The sequence below is a fragment of the Triturus cristatus genome, chromosome 6, assembly GCF_964204655.1.
Source record: "Triturus cristatus chromosome 6, aTriCri1.1, whole genome shotgun sequence".
In the NCBI taxonomy this organism is placed as follows: Eukaryota; Metazoa; Chordata; class Amphibia; order Caudata; family Salamandridae; genus Triturus; species Triturus cristatus.
Window position 1 is genome coordinate 1,489,385,367 of NC_140589.1, and position 7,824 is coordinate 1,489,393,190.

At 41.2% G+C, this 7,824-nt stretch overlaps 1 long non-coding RNA gene across 1 annotated transcript in view; it reads right to left on the minus strand.

The window, feature by feature from the left end:
• LOC146821588 (uncharacterized) overlaps positions 1–6,922 on the minus strand; it is a 104,168-nt gene extending 97,246 nt beyond the window's left edge. The window contains exon 1 of the long non-coding RNA XR_014962738.1: positions 6,819–6,922. This is a non-coding gene — a long non-coding RNA (uncharacterized LOC146821588). The remainder of the gene's footprint in view (positions 1–6,818) is intronic.
• Between the last annotated feature and the right edge of the window lie 902 nt (positions 6,923–7,824).

The following is a 7,824-nucleotide window of genomic DNA, read 5'->3' on the forward strand; positions in this document are numbered from 1 at the left end:
TATCTACATTTTACGAAAATATTACATTTTTGATATCCTCGGCAATTCAATCAGTTACTTCCAATTGGAAAGATACAACTCAGCTTTCAGTGCATAGATGGTGGTCTTGGATAAAGTTTACAAGACAATGAGCTAAAGTTATTATTTTTGAATCCCTAAACCAATTGCTGATTATATTATGTTACTATAGGTTCATACATAATTGCTTTAATCTTTGACTAAATATTATATTTACTGATATATTTATATTTATATGTTGCTCTATTTGTTTCACTTACTTATTTTATTTTGTATGATTTTATTTCTTGTTAAATATTTCATTAATGGTAATTTACATCTTTCTATGGCAATGATGGATAAATACAATTTTTTAGTCATTATGAGCCTTATCTATATTATATTTAGCTTTCTTTTTCTGTATTGTCTATATAAACATAATAAAAATAAAACAAAGAACATCCACTAACCATGCTGCTGTTCCTTATTTCCAATCAAAGAAATATAAGCACTTTGAAGAGCATCTGGCCCAATCTAGGCCCAGAGTCACAAGAAACTGTGACACCAAATTTAGGATATAGCAAGTCCAAATGGCACCATTGATAAGGAGTTGGTAAATATGCTGTAGGAAGAGTGCATGTGTATTGATGGTGGGCAAAAAATTAGAATAGTGGTGTACTTCTCGACCAGGTTTTGTTGTGTGCCTAACACACGTTCTCTCCAGGAAATTCTAAGAGAGATTCATGGGTAATGACCTGTAAATTCTCTGCACTCTATCTGTGCTGTCTGACCTCCAAGGGAATCTACAAGCTAGAGATTAGAGAAACACTCTGATAATCTAACATGACTGTTCTCCCCCCTCTCTAGTATTCAGCAAAACAGACTAGACTTCCTACACATATGTATTTTACTGATAGGCAATATGTCCATACAATTTTCTATTGTATGGACATATTGCCTATCAGTAAAATACATATGTGTAGGAAGTCTAGTCTGTTTTGCTGAATACTTTAATTCCCTGAATACTTCCTCACTCGTTTAACTTACTCAGGGTCCCTCGTCCGTAGTTTTGTTAGCTTCCCCCTCTGTAGTTACATAAGGAGAAACTGACTTTAGAAAAAGCCACACACCTGCTGGCATCCACAACCAATCAGGTAGTTTCTTTGAACTTGAGAAGTACATGAGGTAGGCACAGCAGTGAAGGTGTCATGCAATGGGAGCACTTAACTATGGGCAAGGTCACCTATCCATAACTGATGCGCACGGGCTCCGTGGCCTCCTATTTGTTAGTGGCATTGTCAGTCAAAGAGTGCTTCTGAATCTTTGTATTTAATCCATTTACTAGGTGTTTTCATGGTAGCTTTTAGTGTTTTGAGAAAATCTGTGATATACTATTGTACAGTCAAATCAAATCAAAGAAAGCTTTATTCGATAGCTATATCAGGCAATCATAAAAGCTCATAAGAAAACATTAAAAGAACAGATCCGTAAATACGTTGGTTAATAATGTCCTACAAATGTACACATAGTCTCTGGTATAATACATGATTAAAAGAAAATCAGAAACGTTTAACATATCGAACAGTACATAATTTACAAAATAAACCTACACATGTACGCGTGGTCTATAATATAATACAAGGTTTAAAAAGACAGTGTTTAATTAAGACGATATTAAATTGAAAATATTTATCTGATTAGAATCGATCAGTTAAGCATGGTTTTCCTTTGACTCAGAACTTCCTTCAGAAAAATTACAATTCTAAAAACACTATGCTCGTTATCTAAGTGCTGTAGTGCAAGAAGAGCAGGTCGACATTGGCGGAGCCCGAGTGTTTTTAAGATTGGTACTAAAAACATTTTCCTTACATGGGTATAAAATCTACAAAAAAGAACCACATGTATTGTAGATTGGCTGGAGTTTTTGTCACAAGGACAGGGTCGGAGATTACGAGTCCAATCATTCATTGTGGGTAAAGTAACTAGACTGTGAAATACCCCCAACCTGAATCTGGTTAATAAAAACCTATCATATACTCCAGGTACAAAAGCCAAATACAGTTGAAGGCTAAAAGTGGATAAAATCATCTGGTGGTGCAGCACTGTAGGTTTCAGTATCTTGGAGGTCAGTCTAATAGAGTCCAACAACGCGAGGCCCTCCTTTCGTAATTCTTTTCTTGTTATTGTCCCAATAGTTCTTGGGTTGATAAAGCAGTCTAAACGTCCAAGATCTTGTAAGAAGTTGCAGACATACCTTATCCATGGGATCTTTAATACCCCGTCTAGTTTCAGAGTGTCTAGTAGAATTTCTCTGTTTAATTTAGCCTCATCTTTGGTCCAAAGCCTGTGCCATAAAAGCACGGGCTCGAGCTTTATTAAATCAGAGATGAGGGGTAGTCCCAGCTCCGCGTGGCAAATAAAAGTTGAAGTACTCTTTGGGACAGATAGAATATACCTTAAGAAATGATTTTCAATACGTTCGATGGGTAACAAGTCAGCAAACACACAGACCCCTGTGCCTTACACTGCTGAAGAGACATACTTTGCCTTATACATTTTAATAAGCTCCTTGGGTGGCCTTTTTCTCAGTTTCCTGGCAAAATTTGTAAGGGCATATGTTGTTCTAAGGGGTACCAATTTTTTCGCTGCCACAGTTTGTGCCCAAGTATCGTTATGTGAAAAAAAGATTCCCAAATATGAGAACCTTTTGGTTACCTCAATCTTCTGACCTGCCACAAACATATCTTTAGGTTTCTTTGCACCAGAGCCACATTGCATGATAAAGGTTTTAGAGGAGTTTACTCTTAACCCTAGATTTTTCATGAAATAGAAAAAACTATCCAGCACCCTCTGTAGTCCTACTTGTGTGCGGGACATTAGCACCGCGTCGTCTGCGTAAAGAAGGGCTGGGATGAGACGTCCTGCCACCTGAGGGAAATCATTATTATCCTTCTTGAGAGCCTCTTCCAGACCGTTAGTATAAAGGTTAAAAAGGAACGGAGCCAGGACACACCCTTGCCTAACTCCGCTCCTGATTGAAAATGCGGCCGACCGCTCACCCCTCAGTCCATAGCGGACATGTGTCTTGGCGTCACTATAAAAACGCTTAAGAAAATCAATGATCGGGACATCAACCTCCATATCTTTTAAAATAGACCAGAGTTTGCTGTGGATGACACAGTCAAAAGCAGCTGTGAGGTCCACAAATGCTTAATTAGGTTCCCCTTCTTTGCCCTCGTATACCTCCTTACCAGGATAGACAGATTTAAACCCTGTTCCACCATCCCTAACCCTGCTCGAAATCCGTATTGCAGGTCGGATAGGACGGAGTTCTCCTCTGCCCAGTCCTGGAGGCGTTATAAAATAATCCTGCCTATAACTTTAGTTACTGCGTCCAGTAAAAAAATTGGACGGTAACAACCGGGGTCCTGTCTGTCCCCCTTTTTAAAGTTAAGGACAATAGTAGATTCTACCCAAGTTGATGGGAAGCTGGTACTGCAGCGCGCGGTAATTACCTGAACCAGAATGGGTCCCCACAAGGAAGTGTTTGACTTAAATAAATCTATGGGGACCCCATCTGGTCCAGGAGCCTTACCATCCTTGCTTAAGGATAGGGCCCGCTCCACCTCGTCCAGGGTGAATGATAAGTCAGAGTTGGATGGAGGGGACTTCCAGTACCAGTCTTCCAAGGTAAAATTACAGCTCGCACCAGGGTTACCCTCGCCACTGTATACTCTGGAGAAATGTTTAATCCATTCTTCCTCAGTGATTGCAATTTCAATAGAAGGACCAGCCTTGCTTGACAAGAAAGAATCTTTGACTACCTTCCAGAAAGCTGAACTATCGTTCGTTATTGAGGCCTTGTGTAAGGTCTCCCAGGTCTAATTTTTCAGGGCAGTTTTTCTAACCTTTATAGCTTTTTTAGAACCCACTCTGGCACTCCTTTACATCATCTAAATTTCTGGGAGTTTTATGTAACTCCTTTTTTAGGAGGGAGTAAGCCTGGGTACAGCTGGAATCAAACCACCCTTTCGAATGTCTCCTGCTTCCAGTACGCCTTAGAAGAGCTTCTTTTATAGCGTTAGATATCACCTGGAATGAGGCCATGATGTTATCTGGAGCAGCTGTCTCGTTCAGGCAAGTCCCGATGGCAGATCTACATCTGTCCACCACTATCTTTGTTATTGCAACCTGATCCACCATGGCCCAATGCAGGGAGTACCCATTCGATCTTACGATCACTATATTTTCTAACAGTTGGTCATCCTTATCAGATCTAGGTGCTCTACTCGAGGATAATATCACTGACATCCATAGCGGAAAATGATCGCTAAGAGAGTTATCTGAGACAGTAAACGAGTGCAACCTATGGGCATTATTACATGAAGTTAAAATGTAGTCTATGGTGGTGTGAAAACCCCTATCATTAAATGTCCAGGGCATGGGGATAGATGGCTGACATAATTCATTTACAAAGCCCAAATTAAGGCTAAAAATTAACTCATTAAGTTGCTCTCCCAAGGCAGAATGTCGAAAGTGAGATGAGCATGCCCCGTCTTCAATCAAAACACTGCATCATTTATCATCATTGGTAAATAATGCACAGTTAAAATCCCCAGCCAGTATTAACATCAAGTCTTTTGCCTTATTATTACAAGCAGATTTCAACGATTTGATCATACCTTTAACAACATTTCCAATTTTGTCAGGTGGAATATTATTATAAAAGTTGGTCAGGATTATACAATGTTTTGTGTCCAAGTCTAGAATGACCATTTGGTAGCAAGGATCACTAACAGACACCGTTATTACCTCCACTTTTAAACTACATGATATATATGTGCATAGCCCTCCCTTAGCTCTGCCACTTAGACTGTCTATTTCTGGAGTGTGGTACGTCCTGAAACCAGTCTAATGGATCGCCTCCCTTGACCAGGTTTCTTGAAGGCATAAAACCTCAAATTGCAATATAAAATCCCACCACAAAGAATTATTTAGCTTGGAGGTGATACCCGCAATATTCCATGAAGCAATATTATAAAAAAGTAATTTGCCTGTGTTGGGGGTATAGGTAAAGGGTAATAACCTCGGTGGTTCGCTGGGTGTGTCACTATGTAGATGGGAATTATCTGTACAACCCACGGGATCCATTAAAACTACCGATTTCAGAACTGTTGTCTCTAGATCCTCAACTGTATGGCCTTTCCCAGTGTAAGTGCGCAAGGGAACAACCTTTCCTGCCTTTGCTGACCCACCAGGGACCCTGACTTCCACTTGAACGGATAGAGTTTTAGGCTGACCATACTCCTCTGGAGCCAGTCAATCAATCTCCTCCAGTGAGCTCAAAACATTAAAACGGTTGCTTACTGGTACCAAATATCTAGGTTCCCTGTTACCCATAAAATTTGCGCCTGCAGGCGCATGCCATCGTGGTATGGAATGATTGGGAGGTTGATAGAAAAATCCCAATGGTAAGATGTTAATGTCATTGGGATTCACTGACCCATTACCTCCCCTCTCCAGGATTGTGTATACCAAAGCTGGCGAGCTAAAAGTTAGAACAACACAGTCTCCCTTCATGGTTTTTCCTGAGGTGCCCACCCACCCTATTCTCCGTACCATTTTAAATTCTGAGAAGAGGGTATAACCAATGCCAGTCCTTGAATTTAGGAAATGTAAGGATTTATTTTTTAAAGTTGACCAGGGTTCATAAGCGTTATGTGAGAGGGGAGGAGCGTTAGCCAGGATTACTGTGTACGGGGTCGCTTCTGGGGGAAGTTAAGATATTGTGGGGAATTTGGGGGCTTGTCACGATGATCTTGTGAACGAATATCTTTCTCCACGTCCTTAGCTCTGCCTGGCGTCTTAGGGCCTGATGTTCCTCTTACTATAATATCGGAAGTACTAGAATCTACTGTGGGGGGGTCCTGTCATCAGGGTATTGGGCCCAGGGTGGCCAGGGTCATTAGTTGTACTATGGACGATAATGTTAGAAGGACTCCTGGTGTGGATCTGTCTATTTGCCTGTCTGATCTCAGCCCCCTTAGCCTTCCAACTATTGTTTGATGTACCGTGATTTGGCAGAGAGCTGACGTCAGGTATGGCCGACGATTGACAACTTATCATCTCTTCTACCTTAACCAACCTGGCTTCTACCATTGTTAATTCTAGTAGAATTGGTTCCATTAATATAGTAAACATTGTTTCCAGTCTGCCCCAAAAATTCCCCTCTTGTATGGGATTGGCGAGCTTTTCTTTCTCGTTATCAGAGATGGTATTGGGGGAACCCTCATTGGTCTCCTTTTCGCTAGCAACAAATTTCGGTCTTTTCCCAGGAATTGTTTGAGTCGGCCTACTCTGTTTCTGCGGGCCACAACCCTTTTTTTTCTTAAGTGGGGGGTCAGCAGTATTGTGTATACTTAAATTGGCTTTCTGGGCTCTGGTTGATACTTTGGGTCTAACGGGCTACATTCTAGCTCAGAAGACGAAGATGAGGAAGCAAGTTCCAATATCGCATCAGGGTCGGTACATAATGGCGATCTATTCCGTATCGGTGGTGCCTCTAGGATGGACTTTGATCTCACATCAGTGAGTACAGGGGTCAGAGAAAGTCTAGGAGTAGGGGGCTCAAGGGATAATCTTCGTTCTGTGAGTTTAATCTCGTGGATGAGAGCCGATTCAGCCCTCAGCAAGAAGGTGTCAAGGGTCGCTACAATGCCCTGACCCACACCTGGTTTTCGTTAGCTCATATTGGTGTTAGCAATGGGGAAACAACCGTACAATATAATGTATGGAGCGTTAGAAAGTTAAACACACTTTACCATGCCAATTACAGGTGTCCCTCGTAACCAAGTCCTTAAGGGGGAGGCCCTGCCCTGCCTCGTCAGGCCGCGGATGGGCGCAGACGCCTGTGCACATCCCACGCTGCAGGAGCCCGCAGCCGCTTTTAAGCGCCACCTGGCGCAGGCTACACGCGTTGGTGCTCCCACAGCACAAGGGATGATGGGGATTGAAGTTCCCAAGGTGCCGGTAAAGTGGCGGCGTGCAGAAAAGTGCTGGTGCCTCCAGCTAGTGCCTCCAAGGTGCCGGTAGTGCTGCCAAATATTCAAGGTAAAAAGTCAAAAACGGGGTGTTGTACAGTCATTAATTTCTATACCTACATAAAATTATTTGAAGATTATGTACAGATTTTTGGTCATTCTTTTGTATCGGTTGGGGTGAGAAGCACAGCCTACTTTTTTGAAAGAGCATGGTTTGTAAAAGAGAGGAAGCAGGTCCCGTAGAAGAAACCTACCTCAACTGAATGTTTTAATGAGTTCTCTAAAACCCTCTCAAAATGGAGTTACTGACCCCCTTAGTGTTTGTATAAAATGTTGTTGGGTTTTAATGTCTAAATGTCATATACTTTGCACACTTGTATTAGGTGACATTTTAATGTGTTCCGACTATAAGTTATATAACATGGATTTTCTATTGTATTCCTTAAAGAAACTCACACTAAACCTATTGAATTGAAGGACATTGCAGCCGATGATATTCACAGAAGCTTTGCATCTATTTATAGGGCTGATCTTTCCATCTAAAAGCTAAACATATGAAAGAAGAGCTTTTGAATTCTGCCAATGCATGACTACATATCTTCTTCTAGGGGTCACTATTGTATTGCTGCTGTGAAAGAGTAATAACTTAAATGTCATCGCAGGCTCCAGGAGTTGTCATTCTCTTTTAGATGGAACCAGAACATTCGTTTTATAGCTTCGAAAACATGTATTGTTTTAAAAACAGAAATGAGGCAATTTCAAGTCTCAGTGCATTGCTTGGTTTAAG